Source organism: Corvus brachyrhynchos, unplaced genomic scaffold, assembly GCF_000691975.1.
Source record: "Corvus brachyrhynchos isolate BGI_N302 unplaced genomic scaffold, ASM69197v1 scaffold14, whole genome shotgun sequence".
In the NCBI taxonomy this organism is placed as follows: Eukaryota; Metazoa; Chordata; class Aves; order Passeriformes; family Corvidae; genus Corvus; species Corvus brachyrhynchos.
In genome coordinates this window covers 19,457,800-19,475,128 of record NW_008239110.1, presented here as the reverse complement: position 1 = coordinate 19,475,128, position 17,329 = coordinate 19,457,800, and positions in this window count along the sequence as shown.

Genomic DNA, 17,329 nt, shown 5'->3' with positions numbered 1-17,329 from the left:
CCCCTTCAATATTTTTCACATTTACTCAGAAATACCTAAACCCACTGCACTCCTTGCATGCCAAGAAGGGAGCCAAGAACTCAAGGATATTTTTTCTTCTCTCCAAATAATATATTTCCCCACTCAAAAGAAAAAAAAAATCCCATCAGTCTGACAGACTTCCAGGAAGCAGGGGGATTATTTTTTGGTTGCCAGGGTCCAAGCTCTGTTTCTTTAGGCACTGACAAGAAAGGAGCTCTTCTACATCCCTGTTTACATAACTAATGAATACAGGAGAATGCTTAGCAACCTTTTGTCAAGCAGCATGAGATTCACCTTCCTAAAAACAGACTCATCAAGATGTGGTGCAATCATTTATCTCTGTTTTAGTGTGTGTTAATAGGGGAAATTATTACTTTACTTCACGTTAGAGTTTTTTCCATGTTCTCTAAAGGCTTCAGGTTTTTTAAAGGTACATTTTTATTTAACATTGATGACCTACTTTTCCCCTTTCTACTCAAGAAACCTTTTATCTGTTATTTCCTCATAAAAGAGCCTATTATGCTAAGAATATACTAAAATATCTTGTATTCTCCACATTCTGTTTCATCAACAAGGAGCTCTTAGATAATGGCAAAAGTGGTTCCCTTGAGGGAAAGGAAACAGATCAAGTGCAAGAAAGAGATGATACAGACAGATTTTTAAGGTGCTTCATTTAAGTGAACCCAAATGCCACAACTGCCATCTCAAAACTTACCTTCCTTCAGGGGTGAGCCAGCAGCCACTGTTTTCTCTAAAGGATAACCCCAGAAGTGGTTCATATGCAGAGGACAGCATACTGGCACCCCAAATACAATAACCAGTTTGCACAATATTACACCTGCTCAAGATGAATCTGGGCCCATGCATGAGCCAAAAGCAGGGACACAAAGAAGAGGGCTCTGTGGCCTCCCACACCTGACTGCAGCCACAAACAGTGAGGACAGGGCTGGATTTGGGGCCTACAAAAGTGAGTTTGGTCTTGCAGGTAGTTGATGGGCAAAGAGGGGATCAACTGGTTTTGACTTCTGGCCATGGGCAAACCAGTTCCCCCAAGACACCTCAGTAGCTGCTTGCTAGTTTACATCTGCCCATAGTGAAGCCCCAGCTCTCTTTCTATTGAAGTTTTAATTAAAAGTGGTTCAAGCTGCTCAGAGAGGCACCTGGTTTCCCAGGAAAATTACTGAAATACTTCCTTCACACTAACTTTTCCCTTCTCCCTGAAGCCAGCAGGTGACATCTGGAAAACATACAAAACAAAGAGAAGATTGTCATTTCAAAGGAATTAGTAACTCCACTCCATCTGTGTGGGCGCTGCAGCCCTGCTGACCTCCCGCACCACAGAGCCGGGAAGCTCTGCAGGAGCAGGGCCAGCACCCTGGCTGTGCATCACTTCCCCACCACAGATATCTCAGTGTGCCTTGTGTCAAAGGGAACAGGAATGTCCTGAGCCATAAGTGAAAGAGCATCCTGTGGAGTTTAGCTAAAACAAATACAATCTAAGGTGCTGGGTGGTATGACTCAATTCTAGAAGAGGATGTTTGTGGTATGAGAGGGAAGTCAGAGTGTTGCATGCAGGATTCTGCTCTCAATATGCTGGCACTGCGTTCTGCTGAGAGCTGGAGATAGTCCTGTCAACACCTCATAGCCAGCCACAAGAGAGCCTTCCCCATCTTGTGAGGAACATGGACATCAGTGGCAGGAGGAGCACACAGCATGGTCTTTGTTGCTGACCCCAGCGCTGCTGCTGGCTTAGGGCTCTGCAGTGGTGCTGTCAGAGAGACTTCAAGCATCACAGCTCTCTGCCTGCCTGCTCCACTGCATGGGCTTGACATGCAGATCTGCATTCTCAAATGCACAGGAGCAAAAGGAGAGGAATATAGAGACAAGAAGGAGTGAGACAAATGAGTAGGCAGAGGATACACAAGCCCTTCCTTCCAGGTCAGTATGTCACACGTTCACAAAAGTTGTGCTTCACATCTGCATTTTGTCAGGTGTACCTGCAGTCTCAGTAAGGGCCTTTCTTTTTCTCTACCAACTCTGCAAGTTGTTAAATGAGCTTTATTCTTCTCTCATCTTTTCTCTTCCTGAGTCCACTGGCCTGGGACTGTCCAGAAGATTCCTCACGACTCCATCACCACTTTCCTACACAGCCTCAGGCTGATTATTGCCTTCTTGTGACCCTCTGAAATGGGGGAAGGAATACCTTTGTGCTTCAAATACACAGTAATAGGTTTTAAAAAAATAAAATAAAAAAGACAGGTGCTTAGGGTGTGCAACAATGAATGCCATACATACACTGGACATCTTTTATTTAGAGACAAGAGATGCTGCAGGGCTGTAGATTTGTTTTACTACATGAAGCAAATTTGGTCTATGTGACATGGAGACACTGAATTTCCCCTCTCTGGTGGCACTTTGTGCAGCCTGGTAGGCTTAGTCTGCCTGTGCTGGCTGGTTCAAGTGGCTGTGATGCCAAGAGAAGGTAGTGCCCTTCTGCACAGTCTAGGGCTCATAAATAAGGAAAAGCACAGCATAAATAGCATCCTCTGGTCCCTAAATTCCCTATAGCATGCTGTGCAGGTGAATCTAAGTAACCACACACTTCAGGTGTAAGACAGAAAGGCATGCACAGGAGCTCTGTGAACCCGCCTGTGTTTGCGCAGTGGGAAAGAGCCAAGTGGGGAATCCACCTGTTTAATCTGCCAGTCCAAGAAACTAGATCTGAAGGCAATGACTGCATGGCCAGAAGCAGACTGGGATCCCAGATTTTGCTGTGTTTTGGCCCCTCTGGGGATGGGATTTGACCTTGGGCACAATGCCGTGCTCATGTGGCTGGCCAGCTTCCAGACCAGAGCCAGCGCTTGTCCTCTCAGCTGGGAGCAAGAGCCACAGAGCCGGGAGCATCCGGCTGCATCCCGCTGCAGGAGCACGTCCCTGGCCTGCCAGATTTTAGAAACATGTTTGATATGAAGTCCCTGACTCCTAGACTGAAACAAGAATAGGGATGAGATGGGACCTGCTCGAGTCATGTTAGCCTCGTCATTTTTGGCATATACTGAAATACAAAAACCCCCGTGCTATGCCTAGGAACTCATAAAAAAGTTGTACGCTAGTTGCAAATGCATTAAAAACATAACATGAAAGGGAGAATTATTTAAACTTTGCAGAGACTTGTTGGCTTTGACTTGTCTGATCAACAATGGAAAGTGAGGATGAGGAACATCTAACACTTTTTTTACTATGGACTTTAAAGCATGTTGAAGGAACATCCACAGCCAGACATTCCAAAACAATGCATAATACTCTGTGGTAAAAAGTTACAGTAATAAGTAAATCACATTTTCTTTCAATACTGCTGGTATTGTAGTTGAGCTCAGTCAAATTAATGTCAACAAATGATTTAATGAGCAACATTATGCTGGCTGTGTAATGACAAATAGGAGGATTGGTACTGGTAGCTCAACAGAGGCTGAACCATTCCAACACGTGGAGTGATTAGATGATGCTTCAGTGTCCCACTCAGTCCTTCGCACCCCGACATGGAGCTTTCTTTTGGACAGAGCTGTGGGAGAGAGAGCTGATATATGACCAGCAGGAGGCAAGAGGCACAGGTGGCTCTGTGGTGCTCAGAGGAGATGAAAAACAGCTGTCATGTGGGAGAAAAGCCATATCTTTGCCATGCATATGGAGACTTTTCTCCCAAAGGACATGGTGTAATCAGAAATAAGAAAACTAAACTTAAAAAAAAAGCATAGCAATCTCAGTCTCTTCAGCAGGTGGGGGAAGCTGACAAAGGAGATGTGGGTGAGAGCTCTGACTTGTGGGAAGGAAAAGAGCGGCTGGAAGGTTGTGGGGGCACAGGGCCAGAGGCAGAAGGGCGCACAAAGCAGGAGATATGGGCAGGTACATCCAAGTCTCAAGAAGCAGGAGGTAAACAGCAGGGGACTATTTTTCTTTGAACCATCATGTCCCGAGGGTTCTCTCTTGCTTGTTTCCTCCTCTAAGCTTTCAAGGAGAAAGCTTTAAAAGTAGCAGAGAAGACAGATCAAAAAATCCAGAGGACCCACAGGAGAGACCTCCACAGTAGACCAAAGGCCTCCAAGGAAAGTGACCTCCTGAAGCTGCTGCCAAACAATACCATATATACAGTATAAACCCTCTTTCCTGCATTCTGGGAAATTGTCAGAAGAGAGGTACGTGAAATGTGATCAGTGCTGTCCTTTGCTGATAAATCAGCAACAACAAAAAATGGCATGTTGATTAATTTGACTAGCTTGGTTTGCTTCATATGTGGTCTTCCAGAATGCCAGGCAAATAGATGCTGAAGCAAAATCAAACTAAAAGTATTTTACCCTATGGGATACAAGGGAGGCCGCAGATTCATATTCAAACCCCAAGTTTCCCTTCAGCTTTTGGTTCTGAACTGAATCCAAAAACTCTGGGGAACTGTCTAACCTGCAGTCACATCTGCTGTGGCAAGGTTTGTCTCAGGACACAGGAAACATGAAAGACCACAACGAGGTTCTCTGAATTCTCATCCTTTCTAGACCCTGGTTTTCTTCATATTTACCTTAAGCCTGACCCTGTTCTGAAGATTGGCACCACAGTGCAGAATTCACCATGGAAGACACAGCATCTGCTGTCACTGAATATCTCCTTAGGAGAAGGTAAGTTTTGCTAGAAGCCAAAACCTGCCCATTTTTATATAGGAGCTTCTCTGAGTACGTTGCATCCCATCCCCTGTCACCAAGCTGCTAGGCAGGTATGAAGAATGTTATCTCTCTTTGGCTTTAATACACCTCTATAACAACTCTAAAGAGTGTGGCTGGTCATTCTGCTTAGCAGAGGATAATCACCCCTACTAATAGTGAAGCTGTCCAAATAAAAATTAATTTCCTGAGCTGGCACATTTCACCCAATTAATCTTGCAGCAGCCTGCCAAAGTCAGGCTTCATTTGCTCTTTGGGCTTTTTTTCAGCCAGTACTACACGTGTTGGAGCAAACTTGCTTACTTGGATGTCATAACAACTTCTCAGGAAACCAGACTACAGCAACTTCAGAAAACTGAATTGGAAGTGTATCTTTGAGCTGCCACATAGCCTGTATCTCCCCTCTGTAGCATAAAGGGATAGCATACAGTCACATAAAGAAGTAGTTTTACTTACTTGGGCAGGGTAAGTTTATAACCATGGTTTCTAAATGTTTCCTAAAGAGCCAAACTGTCCAATGCTCTTCCTACATTTTCTTGGATGACATATGAGGCCAAGGATTTCCAGTTATCCAAAAAGCCAGAAATGGTGCCCAGAGTTGTTCCAAATGAAACTCTTACTGCAATATTTTAAAGCCATCTGTGCAGCTTCTGACCAAACAGACTCCCTTACCCTGGAGGGCAGGCTGTGGCATGGCAGGAGGGTAAGCCAATGCTTTCTATTTGCTGTCTGTGAATTCAGCCAAAAAGACTGTAGCATTACACATGCTATGGCATGGTCACAAAAACTTGCTGTTCCAACAAGAAATAACAGCCTGGAAAGCCACTATACGTTACAAGAATCACAGACCAGTTGCTGTGACATCCTATGAGTTTATATCCCCAGAAGCAAATAAATTAAATGAGGAATGCCTTTGCTTTTCACACTGTAAAGGCCCTGTAAGCCTTTATTGCTGACTAAGCCAGTAGCTGTGCTGCACACACACAGCATGTTTCCCTGACTGCCTTCACTGTAAGACCCTCTTGTAGTTTAATCTGAACTTTGCCTGTCTTTAAATACTTTGACCAAGACTTTCATGCTGTGAAGATGGTTGATCTCATCTGAACTTTAGGCACCTAACAAGGTTAACCTGTGTAATGGATGGAAGCAGGGCTGTCTGAGAGGCTTAGAAGCCCCACGGAGGGGCAGCTGTCTATGACAACCTGGTCCTGACCTCCCTGGGTGTCTCTGTTTTAAGGCTGATGAGAAGGTGCAACTCCTCCTGTTCCTGGAGCTGTGGCTTCTGAGTGTTAATGGCTGTGAGGAAGCTTCAGACCACAGCAGAAGGATGGAATTTTAGGGGTCCCCCAGGATGGCATGCAAAGATTAGGAACAAACTCTGTGATCGGGAAAGCATGAATGAAACAGATCATGAAAAGGAGCTGAGGAATAACAGGGAATGATTACCTGAATCAGGAGGCAGATTTGGGAGATGGGAGGAAGAAGGGGGAGAGGTGTATACTGTCAGTGCAGCTATGAGGCATGTTTGGGGGTTAGATGAGGGCAGATAACCTGATGGGTAGAAAAAGAAACTTAGACCAGGAGCTGGGAAGAGGGAAAGACTGAAATGGAAGACAGAAAAGGTCTGGAGCTGGCAGCAAAGCAGGAGAGAGGTAGGAGCTTAGGCTAAGAGAAACAGGAGGCTGTAGTCAGTGACGAGATCCGATGAGAAAAGGAAAGCTTAAACCTGGCTTTTTCTAAGTACTGAATGCTTGGCTTGCAATCTGTGCTGTGCTGTTTCAGAGAAGACTTCACACGTGCTTTCAAGTGCACATAGTTCTGAAGGCCTGATGAAGGGATAACATCCATGTCTGGCTGGTGTGACTTTTGAGGTGGACAAGTCACCAGGATAGCAGGACATCTCATCTCACCTTTGGCAAGTACATGCCCCTGTGGGGCAAGGAGTGTACACAAGAAAGCCAGCATGGATGGTATGCAGATGAGGAACCCAAGTGAGCAGGCAGTGGCACCAAGGTGATCACTCAATCCATCCCGGCCACAGGGACTGAATCCTGATTCTTTCTTCCTGCTAACAGCTGAATTCAGATCAGGCATGTGCCAGGAACCAGCTCCCTTGACTGACGTGGAAGAAAAGATGGATATCTCTGCAGCTCGCTGCTGTCCATGGCTGAACGAGCACCTCCTCATGGTGCCTCCTCACCAGTGCACCGGGGGATGCTTGTGTGGATCAGCATTGCAGTGCACCCTCCTCAGAGACCAGAAGGTAGCCTCAGCTGGGAAAGGCCAAGTATCTAACTTTTCCTACTGCTTCTACAAACCCAGTTTAGCAGTGTGTGGTGTGCATTTACTCCCCTTTTAACCAGCCAGAGACTGCACTACCAGAAAGCTGGCATGGAACAGACCCTGAGGCACACCTACCCTCAGCCTCACTCGCTGCTGCTGTTTTAGCAGTGTCTTACAGATTTTTCCAGAAGAGCAATGACTTTGCAGGAGCCAGAGACGTCTCCCTGCCCACGGCATACCAGGCCAGCTGCTCTCCGCTGGACAGAGCCAGCGGAGTGATGTGACTCACACAGGAGTCGCCTGTCAGGAAACAGCTGGCGGCACTCAGCGGTGCTGGGGTGCTGGGCGCGGAGCCTTCTCCAGGCTATGAAAGGCATGCTCTGGGCCTTCATGATGGGCCATGTGCTTCAGAGCCAAAACTCATGGGGTTTGAGGCCAAACAGATGGACTTCACTGGGAGAGGGGGGAGGCCACCTGAGGAAGGGTAACTCAAGCCAACACCAAACACGTGTAGGGCTCCTTAGCAACAAGAGATTAGCCTAAGCACGCCATTGCATTGCAGACCTCTGGATATGCACGTGCTCTCCGTTACTCACACACACTAAAACCCTCCCTGGACTTCAGAATCCTAAGTGGCCTCCCTCCAGCACCCTCCCTGTGCTGCTCCATCCTGCTCAACAGAGCCCATGAGCCAAGTCCTGGCACTTCTTGTTGCTTTCCAGCACCAAGTAGTGTAATATCAAGCCCCAAATATACTTCAGTCTGCCTTTTCTTTTCACCCCAGGGTATCACAGGCTCTTCCATATCTTAGATCTATGAGAGGAAGAAGAAGGGCAGCACAAGGGTTTCTAAATGGATACCATTACCACCAGCAGCATGCAAATCATGTCACAGTGCTGATGGCTTGTGAATATTCAAAAATGGCCAGAGCCAATGGTGCCTGCCATGACTGGCGCAGCTGCTGCTGATGTTGCTAATTCAGAACAGCCTTACATCAGCAGGTGATTCCATTAAGGCTGTCCTTTAACTAAGCCCCAGCACCATCTCTCTGGGTTCCTTGGATGCAGTCCTTTGCTTGACTGCTCACAAGCTGCCCCATACTCCTGCATGGGTGTGTTGCATGCCCACTGCCTGTCCTGTTTGAGAGGCTCATGGCAGAGACATGATGAGAAGCAACCCAGGGAGCCCTCTCCTGGAAAGCACAACTGGGAGCCGGGCCATGCTCAACATTTGCTTCTTTCCCATATATAAAATCCTCCTCAAGATGGGAATGACATGTGCAGCAGAGAACTCTGCCTTCCTCTCAAATGCTTCTCCTTGGCTTGTTGCCTTTCATAGCAAAGCTATAACTCCTCTAGCAATTTCCTTTCATCAGGCATGCAGAGCTTGTCCTCTTGCTGCTACCTTCCCCAGCTGTGCCAATGCCCATGGCACTGTAACCCTGTCCCATGTGTGCAGGGGTATGTAAACTGACCTAGGGCTAGTGAAAAACCCCCACTCCCTCCCTATCTGGATCATGTGTTCAAAACCAAAACAGTCTGGAGGCATCACTGCTCCGTGTTCTGGGTCCTGTCATCAGCAGCATTGGCTCTTACCAGGACACAACCCAGCTGGTCCTTTTTCTGTGAGCTGCTCCTTGCTGTCATGATGTGATTGATGAGCAGAAAGAGCCATACAGAAGAAAGACAATAGGGAGCAAAGAAATGGGAGAGAAGGCAGTGGAAGAGAACAGTGGGGAAAACCCCTTATAATGTGAGAACAGGCAGAAAATGAAAAAGAAGAAAGGCAGGGGATGGTGAGCAAGTAGAGAGAAGGAAAGAAAAACTAAAGAGAGCAAAGAGTGTAAAGCAACAGGAAACTGAGGAAGTAAAAAAGGGAAATAATAGCTGAGGCAGTCCCCATCTTGAAGATAAACAATACAAGAGAAAGCCTTTGGGGTAGCACACGGTAAATAGCTCGGTCAGGAGGTAGCAGATGCTGCCCTTTCTGGGGGTCTGGGGCAGTCATTTCTCACAGGCATGATCAAAGGCATCTGAAGAGACTTTTGAGGGAGTTACCGCAGTAGGATCAGAGGCAAAATCTGTCCTGCAAGCTGGAAAGGGTCATTAAATCAGTTATCAGAGAGCTGATCTCTTGCAAGTTCATGCTTGGTTTGTTTGGCAGCAGCATGTTTCTGTGCCCATGTCCTGCCTACTGCACTCGCCTGGGGAGCACAGGGAGTTCACAACACACCAGCAAGAAAACTTTCTGCCTCCTGAGGGAGTAGGGCCAATCTGTGCTGCATGCAGGGGTCTGTGCTCTCTTCCAGTGTAGCTATCCACCTAGTTATAAAGCTGGTCTCTCACAAAATAAAAGCCTATTTGAACTCTGCTTAATATATTTTTTCCATTGCTGAGATGAAAACCTTATGATGAAAGCCCACATTTTACCAATTTAAGGAATACTAAAAGAAAGAAATGCTGATACATTAAATGTCAAATCAGAGGAAATGAGTAAAACCCACTTTATTCTCTTTATAACCTTCTGAGGATACACATGCTACCAATCCAATTCTGACTTCATTACCTCCATGCAGTTCCACACATGGAAGGAGGCTGCAGGCAAGAGTATGGGGGCAGAAGTTGTACAAGGAGGTTGAGGGAGTTCACAGCACTGCTGCTTTTGTCCCTGTGAGGACAATTACCCTGCTGAAGCACGTGGTTGCTGGCGCACACTAGGCTCGCTAGGTCAGAAAATGCTGGAGCCTGTCCATGGGCTCTTTGCTTTTGAATCTCAGCTCTCTGTGCTCAGAGTAACTAATTACACTGGTTTTTGGAAGGAGATTTTAGTAATCTGCAAGACCTAGGGTAAGTTTTTCCAAAAAATCCCAAGGGATTTAAAAGCACTTCTTCTTGCTTTCTAGCAGAGGATAGATGCCTGCACTGCTCTAAAGCACCACCACAAATCAGAAAATGCTCACCAAACTATGCTTGTACATACTTGGTAAACAGACAGCAAAAAAAAACAGCGGAGGAGACACAAGGGGGGATCCTGGCCTCTGTGTCACTGCAGGAGCAGAACTGGGGGCAGAAACCAGCTTCTCACTGCCTCCAGCTAGTGCCAACCATCCAGTTGCTACATTCAACAAAAATAAACAAAAATTTTTAAAACACAATTTCTGTTTTGGCCTGACATGAGCATTGGAAACACTCCTGGTGCAGATTCTGGAGCCATGAAATATTTCTTCACTAAAAAGCTTCTTCACTCATAGGAAAAATTTCTTCACTGGAAGAGTGGTCAGGCACTGGAATAGGCAGCACAGGGAGGTGGTGGATACCATCCCTGGAAGTGTTAAAAAATCATGTAGATGTAGTGCTTAGGAACATGGTTTAGGGGTGGACCTGTCGGTGTCAGGTTAATGGTTGGACTTGATGATCTTAGAGGTCTTTTCCAACATTATTGATTCTGTGATTCTATAATATTAACTAAAAATATTCATCCTCAAGTTACAGTAGATAGGAAAAGTTTACAGCTACTGTAAACTGATATCCCTATGCAGGAATCAGAGTTGGCTTTCTCAGAAATGGCTTTCAGAGAGCAATGGGAATTTGTGCCACATGAATCTCTGCTCCTGGGCAACCACTCTTTACATGTCAAACCACAAAAACATCTTTAGCATTAAAGGCTGAGCTGGAACAACAAACTCAGACTCTTCACTAATGAAAAGAAAAATTATCAAGAGATTAAGACAGTTACAATAGAAACACTATTTCTGATCCATTAGGGCATTTTGGAAGTCTTGGTTTAAAACACAAATCTTTCCCAGAAACAAAACAACAAAGGGAAAGGGAAGCAGCAATAACATGCAAATTAGACTTGACTAAATGAAGGATTTTGGTAAGTAGAGTAACTAGTTCAATATTTTTAAACTCTTTGTAAGGATTGGGGTTCATTTTGTTTTAGAGCAGTAATGGCATGAAGGCATTTATAGGCATAAAATTGAGGAGAGAAAATTTTTAACTGCATCAGATGCAAAAACATCCTTCTAGACCCACACATATGCAGGTAAAGAAAAAGTACAAGTGTTGTGTCAAGAAAAAACAACACATACAGTTACATTGATGGTTTGTGGTGTGTATTTCTTAGATTAGCAAGTCTTTTAAATCCTGTTACAGTCTTTTAATCACCTTGCACTGAGGGAAGTTATTTCTGTTAGATAATGATGTGGTTTGTTGCATTGTGGTTGATGGATGAAGGTGTAGAGGGGTAATGCTGTCAGGCAGTACTTCTCCAGGGTTCCCCAGTCAAGGTTATAAAGAGCTCCCAATAATTCTTCACTGCCATTGGGGAAAAGGGTGTCATGACCCTTCTGACCCTGGAAGCAGAGTGTTTCTCATTTCTGCTGTTTCTCATGTTGTTACCTTGTCAGTGCAGGCTGCAAGGTTGCAAGAGGGTTTCAGCAGTTCAGAAACCTTTCTTTGCCATGACATTTGAGCATGACCCTTCTTGTTCGGATCCATTGTGCGTGTGATGTCTTGAAGCTGGATATGGATCTGCTACACTCTAACATCTCAGCTCTTCCTAGTGCAAAGCCTTTCCCTCTCCCTCCACCACAACCATCCTGGAAACCAGTATTCTGAGATGGTGGCCACTGGGATTCAGCTTTACAATCACTCTCAGTAACAAGTGAGGGGACTGATCCTACAACCACACAGACCCTCTTACCCATGTCATTATCAGATCCACACTGTGACTTGGTTAATTAACTGTGGTTGTGCTCTTGGGCTCATTTGAGGTCCATCTGTTGGAGCAGGAAAGCAGTCTCTGGGAGGAGGGGCACTGGTTCTCTCATTTCTGGATTTCTTCCTCTGGCTGTACCTTGAAGGATGTCTCTTCTTCAGGTCTCACTCTATGCAGCAATTTTGTGCCTCAAACTTTTATGGTGTTCCTTCAGTTTTACATCTCGTGGTAGCAGGTTTGTTTTAGACAGAGTTGGCCGAAGCTTTAGCAATGTGTTAATAGGAATGTGAAGCTGACATTTTCTAGAAACAAACTCAGGAACCACCTCATCTATTTTCAGTGCCTAAACTGAAGAAGAATTTAATATGTAAACATACAGTATCAACTGCCATAAGCTCTTTCAAAATTATTTTTATCTTTAAATTTTAATGTTATAAGTTCTTGGTCATAAAATCACACAAAATGTTTATTTTCTTTTAAAACAAAAGCTTTTTTTACATTCTTAGGAGATGATTTTTGTGACGACCTGCACTCAGTCTTGAGATATTCAATCCAACATTATATGAATGCATATTCATACAGCTCGTAATAATGAAGCTAATCAGCATGTTATTCTTTCTCCAAAGGATTAACTTTTTCTTTTGTCACATCTGACTTTTAAAAACACCAGTCTCAGCACTGGGTAGACTGCATTAACAGAGGAGATGAAATCACTTCATGACAAATACTCAGTGTACTGTTATACGCTATTATTTCAAAGTCTAACTGCAAACTTCAGCTTTTACAAGCAGGACACCGGCCAAACTGCTTAGTTACCAAATGTGTTTGCATTTGTGTTTACAAACTGAACACATCCCTCCCTTCTTTTAATTAAAATAAAAAAATCCTTGTAGTTTGTTACGCTAATCCTGCACTTGCTCGCCAAAGGTTGGACAGGGAATGTCCTGTCCGGTCAATCACCAAAACTGGTGACTGCAGTTCTCCCCATCATCCCTTTGCCACACCCTGTGTCAGTGGAGACATCTCCACCCCACTCAGAAACGATCCATCTTCTCCAGAAAAAAACATGATGTATGCTAGGGAAATCAGCTGGCCTTTGGCAACTGCATATTTCTGGGCACTAGAAAAGCTCCCATGTTTCTGGTGTAAGGGGGGGGTGGTAATCCTTCCTTATCTGACAGGATTATTATGAAATTACTATATTTATTTTTGTAAGAAAGGCTGATATTCTCTGCAGTCTGAAGGAGAAGAGCCTGTCAAAAAAAACGGGGATGTAGCTCTGCAGAGGATGCTGGGAACTGCCTGGGAAGTGGGATGAATTGATCCAGCAGAAAGGACATACCAATAGGATGCAAAGGTTCAGGAGAAAGTCAACATTTCATAGGCTAATTTTTCTGAGAGCTGATGGAAAACTAACAAAAAAACCCCTCCAACCCCTCACCAACCCTCCCCCAGCCAAACCAACCAACCAACCAAAACCAAACAAAAAACAGAACCACAAAACCAAACAAAAACCCAACCAAAAAAAACCCCCAAACTAAGAAAAAACCCCTACAACCTGTTCATCATGTTACTACAGGAGACACCAACCAAGAATGACAGACTGACTGACTGGACTGGACAATACTGTAACATCATATTTTCTGAGGAGGTTATGTTAGAAAACAAAAGTGCACAGCCAGGGCAGTCAGCTGGGATTGTCTGTACCAGTACAGAGCCTTTGAAGAAAAAACACAAGCATCACACAGGACTAAGACCTCTTTGGCATGTGACAAACATAAATGGGAAGGAAAATGGCTCCTTCTACTCCTTCCCTTCAGAGAGGCTTTTCCAGGCTTCTCTGTCCCTGAAGGAGACACAACCCAGTATAGCTTTGGTGGAAAGCATGTAAACAGATGTAATATCAAACACTGATTAAGCCAAGCACTGAATTTTCCCTGGCACACATTACTACACAGTTGCAAAATTCCTTACGAGTCTGTAGAGGAGATTCCTGTACTGCATGATCAGAGACAAAATTCCCACCCACTTCAGCAGGGCTGGAGTTTTACCCGGTCTCTCATTCCTTCATGCCTTTTTCTGTCTGGAGGGGGAAGTTTGCACTGATTTTTCATATCATGGGCTGGTTTCTATATACAGTCAGTTACACCAAGCCACGGCTTGGCTCTGCACCATCCTTCAGGTGCAGCTCCCCGCCTTTATGCCCTTACAAAGCACAGCAGCCAGAGCTGAAGTAGCATCCTATTGCTTTCAATAAAAACACTCCTGTGGCCTTTGGATTTTTCAGTTTTGTTATTCCAAGTCAGTCACTTCAATTTTGTATTACTCAGCCTATATTTCAAAGTACTTTGCCCCCTGTGTGATCTGAAGTAAATTAAAAGTTATCATAAGCTAGAGGACTTAGAAAAGAAAATGTGCATTCACTGTCTGAGCAAATGTGCAGAAATCAAGTCCATTGTGGGGTTCTTGCCTTATAGAAATCCTATCCTTGATGTGCAACAGATAACAAGGCTGCCTGCCAGACATTTATTCTTCTTTCTCCTCATAATGCACTGAAAAAAATCAGGGGCTAAACCACAGTGATATAAGATAAGGATAAAAGTGACAGTCCAATCCACTGTATCCAAAAGCTCCAAGAGTCTCCACTATTCCCCGTATCAGAGCAGGCTGGTGGAAGTTCTGTGACACCAGATCCCTCCTCTGCTGCCCAGCCCAGGGAGCTGAATGAGCTAGAGAAGAGCCCTGCTGGATGCAGGTCCTACAGTGGGGCAGCCCATGGGACTGCCACATCTCATCCCACTGCTGATCAGGTCAGGAAGGAGTGCCCTGTTCCCACAGCTGCTGGCCTGGGTGCCGCTAAGGCTGGCCAACAGGGAAAACCACAAGTAAGCGGCATGCCAGAGGGAAGGAGGAGTTCCCCCTCCATCCCAAAGTGTCCTGTGCTCACAGCGAGGCACCCAGCCCCTTCAAAGTGCTGACATCAGCAAAGGCATTTGCTGATGGAGGTCTGATCAAGGTGTCCCCACCACTACTGCAGAGCATGTTCCAGGTGGAGCCGCATGATCCCGCTGCCTGTGGGAACCATCACCTTGCACCCCTCCCAGAATCTGCTTGGCCCCCGCCTGGGTCTGGGCCAATCTCCAAGGCTGTCAGCTCCAATACCATCTCAGAGATGTGCTAGGGAGGGCTCTGCCTCCACTCACACTGGCCACTGAAGGTGCTCGCCAGACTCGACAAGGCCGTGAGCAGAACGAATGCATTTTTAGTATGTTTTCCCTAGGAGGAGAAAAACTACCACACTAAGAGAGAAGCTGTGTGAAAATTGAACAGACACACGCAATGCTTTGCAAAGGAGGTCTGGCTTTAGGAGTAGATCATTTTATAAGCAACAATTAAGTCTGCCGAAATACTTGCCATGTTAGGTCTCTCTCTCTATCAAAGGACCGAGCAGTGAAACCTGTATGCTGAATGGCAACCCTAATCACCTTCTATAAAATCACATTTATCTCCATACTTTGCTTACAAATCGTCAGCTGATCAGTTCAATTTAGCTGCACTTATCTGATGTTTATTGCATTTGCATGTCAGTGTTACTCTAAGAAACCAGCCACGATGGGTGTGAAGAACAGTGAAAACCTCAAACCACAAATAAGGGTGAAGATTTGTTTTTACAAAATGAAGTAAAATGAAAAGTATTCTAGGCATAGGTTGGAAAGTTTTTTGACACAGGTACAAAACTACTCTCAGACTGTGTTTTAAATAAAAAAAATTATGCAGAAGGACTGCATATCTAACTGAATAAAATGCTAGCACAAAAATTAGTATTACCATAAAATAGGGTGTTAGGAGCAAGCACAGTCTGTAGGGCATGGAAAAGATGAATTAGTCAGTAAAGAAGCTTATGGTTAAAAGTTCAGGAAGTACAAGTATAGAAATTAAAAAGGCAAGTAGTTGCAAAGAAATGAAATATTTTTTTCTGCCATGTATAGAAGGTAGAAGGACTGAAAAGTGAGGCTGATGGGCAAAATGGAGAAGGTTGAAATGAGGGATAATCTAGACAAGTCCCACAACCTAAGTTTTTAGTAAAGATGGTGATCTTGAACATGGGAACAAAGATGTAATGGCTGACACTAGTTAGAGAGAGCAGGTGCCCAAAACTAGGATGTACGTAAATTTGAAAGAAGATAATTCATGAAATGTCGATGGCACATACATTCCTTCTCCCCTGACTCTGGAGAACCTACAACTGGAAAAGGGTGAAGCCAAAGTAACTAAAGGCACTGTGACAAGTAGAAAAGGCAATGAAACCTACAGTGCATTTCGTAGGGCTAACATGATTTTTGGGGTACAGAACAACTGCTTTCTGGAAAAAGAAAATGCAAAAAACCTGTTCTTTTTGACCTCGAGTAAAACATTTCCCACTGCATTTCTTGTGGGGATAGCTGCAAGTGACAGCAGACTAAATGCAGAGAACAGACTATGTTGGAAGGGATTGGTGGAGTTTATCCAGTTGAAAGTATTGGATCTCAGAACAGCAATTTCAGAAATGACCTGAATGACCTGCTACAGTTTTTCGTGTGTTAATGAAATCTTTGCTAATGCAACAGAGAAAGGAACTGCCAAGAGAGAAGGACTGCAATGTCATTTGGGGAAAAAAAGGGATGACCTTGTGTTACGGCGGGGATTACTGTAACACGCATATATCAAACCAGGAGTCCCGTGGAAAGGAAATATATATGGACAGATTCGTGGTAGATGTTTCAGAGATGTTTATTTCTCCAGCCGCATGGCCGGGGCTCTGCTCAGGACCTCCTCCAGTCACGGGACCCCAGGGTCCTTCCCACACAGGGAAACGCAAACCAACCAACGGGAATGAGGCTGACCAGGGGCAGGGAAACCCCGTGTCTCCCCCCCAGGGCCTCTCTCCCAGGGCTCCATGGCAGGGGGGGAGACCCCAAAAACCTTGAAGTCTGGAACAGTAGAAATTCAATTAAAAGTACAAAGTCTTATACTTAATGTCTAGTAGGAAGGATCTCTGCTATATCACAGGAGTTTGTTTGTGTGAGAAGATGGAGGAGACAGACTGAAGTGTATTATTTAGGGTGATGTCAAGCCAAAAATGTGGTGCATCCATAAGAAGAGCAGATGTGATCACAAAATTAAACAGATATTTCGAACACAAGAATTCACAAATCCGTGAGATTACACCAACTTCTTGTGACACCTAATTTGTACTGCTATGCACAATTTTTTTGTAAAGAGTAAATTTAATTGGAGTAGTACTAAGCAAGGTTACTGGGGGGATCAAGTCACGGAAGTGATTCTTTAGCGGAGAGCTGCTTACATATTCCTCTAGACCAGACAGAACCAATCAACTGGCTAGTTTGAATACTGGCAACTTTTTTAAGCCACTTAAGAAGATTGACATACCTCTGTGATCCACATTTAAGAACGGACAAACCCCGGGAAAGCTCTGTTGCTTCTGGCTTTTGGGGGCCCGCGGCACAGCCCAGCAAGACCGGGCCGGGCCCTGCTCGGTGCAGCCTGGCCGGGTCAGCCATGGCGTGGCTTCGGTGAGGTCGCATCCACACCTTCTC